The sequence below is a fragment of the Sturnus vulgaris genome, unplaced genomic scaffold, assembly GCF_052056855.1.
Source record: "Sturnus vulgaris isolate bStuVul1 unplaced genomic scaffold, bStuVul1.hap1 Scaffold_549, whole genome shotgun sequence".
In the NCBI taxonomy this organism is placed as follows: Eukaryota; Metazoa; Chordata; class Aves; order Passeriformes; family Sturnidae; genus Sturnus; species Sturnus vulgaris.
In genome coordinates this window covers 5,001-7,500 of record NW_028276540.1, presented here as the reverse complement: position 1 = coordinate 7,500, position 2,500 = coordinate 5,001, and the positions used below count along the sequence as shown (strand labels likewise).

Below are 2,500 nucleotides of genomic sequence, written 5' to 3'. Positions count from 1 at the left end.
GAGTTGTCTGGCTTTCGGGACCGCTCGCGTGAAGCGGCCCCTTTTCTGTTTCTGCAGGGACGCGCGCGCCCCCGCGCGCCCCGCTTCGACCGTACGAGCACACACAAACGGAGGAGGAGGAGGAGAAAGCGCGGGGCAAAAAAGAGAAACCCCGCGCAACGCTCCGAAGGTCGGCCAAAGAAAGGCGGAGGGGCCCGCGCCCCCGACCGCCTCCCCCCGCGAGGGGAGACGCCGCCTCGCGTGCCGTCCTTCGGAGGCGGCCCAGGCGCCCGGGCTCGGCCCGACCTCCGCGCGGAGGGGCTTGTGCGGCAACGCGCCGGACCGCGGGGGGCACGGTGGCCCGCCCGGCCTCTCGATCACGGGACGACTACGCGTTCGCGGGCCGGGGGCGCGACCGCCGGCCCCCGCCGCTCCCGGCTCACTCCCTGGCTTCTCCTTTTCACCGCTCCGCCGACTCGCGGAACGCCGCCGCGCCAAAACGCGGGGGCCGGCTCTCCCGCCAGCGGCCCCTGAACGTCGCCCGAAACGCCACGCGGCGGCGGGACCGTTCCGCCGGCGCAACCCCTGGCGCGGGACCGCTTGCCCGCCGGAAGGCGAACGCCCGGCGGGCCGCGCTCCGCCACCGGCGCCGGAGGCGGGACGCCGCCGAGACCCGAGCCGGCATCGCGGAGCGCCCGAGGTCTGCCGCCGCTCGGCAAAACCCCTCCGCCACCCGCGGCCGCACTCCCGGGACCGCCGCCGCTTCGCACCGCCGAGCTGCCCTTCCGCGAGCACGCGCCCAGCGGGCAGGCGTACGGCGGCTGAGCCGGGGGGCACCGCCCGCTCCCCTCGTTTCCACTCGGGGACCGGACGGGGAAGCGCCCCCGCGGCCGCCCCGCACGCCTCCCCTTTTTTTTGGCCCACACGCGGCCGGGAAGGGCGACGGGGAAGCGGACGGGCGGGGCCCGGGCCGGGACGGCCGCCGGTGAAGGCGGGCGCCTCGCGGCCGACCGTCCCCCCCCCCCGGGGGGGGCGGGGACACTCGCCGAGCGGCGACGCCGCCGCTCGGCACGGGGTCGCCCGCGCCCGCCGGACCTCCGGCGATGGAGGAGCCGGCCGAGCGCTGCGCCCCAACGGGCGGGGACAGCGCTCCGAGTCAGGGGTGGCCGGCGGCCGGCGCCGCCGCGGTGCGGTTCGAGGCGACAAGGCCGTCGAGGCGAGAGGCGCGCGGTCGCGCCTGACGCGGCGCCGCCCGCGAGCCCGCGGCGGCGGCTAAGGAGAAAGAGCGAGAGAGCGCGGCGGGCCCCGGCGGCCGCAACCCCGCAGCTGAGGTAGGTAAGGCAGAGAGCGCGCGCCCTCTGCCGGCGTCGCCCCGCATCGCAGAGGCCAGCGGGGTCGGCCCCCCGCGGCCGATCGCGCGCCGCGGCCTCTCCGCCGAGACCGGGCCGCAGAGAGGGGGGGGCAGGGCGCCCCTTCCCCGGCCCGGCACGGGTGGCCCCCGCGCGCGGGCAAGCGCGGCGGGACGCCGACGACGGCGAGCGCGGCCGGTCGCGACGGACACGCCACCGCAGGGGATCGGCGGGAGTAGCTCCCCACCCCTCGATGGCGCCCCGCGCCGCCACCGCCCGACACCCGCTGCCGCCGCCGCCACCGCCGCCGCCGCCGCGGCGGGGCCGTGCCGGGCCGCCCGAGTCTTTAAACCTCCGCCCGGCTCGGCGGCCCTTTCGGCCCCCAACAGGCGTTTGACGACGCCGAGGGAAACCGGCAGGAGACCGCCGAGGCGCGAAGCGCTAGGTACCTGGCCCTGGGGTGAGGGAAACGACCTGCATGGCCCCGCCGGGGTGCCTCCCCCGCTGCCACCCTCGGGGGAGCGTCCACCGGCGGGGGCGCGCCCGACGTCCGCTGCCATCACCGCGGCAATCCTTCTCGGGGCCCGGGGTTTCCCTCAGTAGCCCGGCGCTGCGCCCGAGAGGACCACCGCGGCTCGGGCCGCCCCGCCGGCGCGGGGAACACGGCCCAGCCACCGAGAAACCTCGCACACCCCCGGCCGAGAGAGGCCACGGCGACGACGGTGCGGACCGTCGCCGCCGCGCCACCCGGCGGCGGCTCGCGCACGTGCGCGCTCCCCCTGGAGGCGCGACCCGGAACTGCCGGAGCCCGGCCCTCGGGAGCTCCTCTGCCGCGCGAGGAGGCCGCTCGGCCAAGGAGAGCGGGATTTTGCCGGGCGGCAAAGCCCCGCGTCCCCCCCCGCGCTCTGGGGAAGGGCCGGAGGAGCCGCCTCCTCCGAGCCCCGAAGGCCTTCCCGCGCGCACCCTTTTTACACACGTTGGCCATCGCCTTGCGCCATCGGCCGCCGTTGCGCGCGACGGCCGGACGGCCGGCCGTCGCCCGGCGGGCGAAGAGACGACGGAAGGGGGGCGGGTGCGCCTCCGGGAGGGGCCGTGCCGAGCACCCCTCCCTCCCGCGCACGCGGGCGGCTCTCGCGCGCCAAAGGGGAACCGGGCCCGGAAGAACTCGGGCC

At 78.6% G+C, this 2,500-nt stretch overlaps 1 non-coding gene across 1 annotated transcript in view; it reads right to left on the bottom strand.

Moving 5' to 3' along the window:
• LOC148217600 (5.8S ribosomal RNA) overlaps nucleotides 1–5 on the bottom strand; it is a 153-nt gene extending 148 nt beyond the window's left edge. Inside the window, exon 1 of the ribosomal RNA XR_015800948.1 lies at nucleotides 1–5. This exon is cut by the window's left edge and continues 148 nt beyond it. This is a non-coding gene — a ribosomal RNA (5.8S ribosomal RNA).
• Nucleotides 6–2,500: the final 2,495 nt, after the last annotated feature.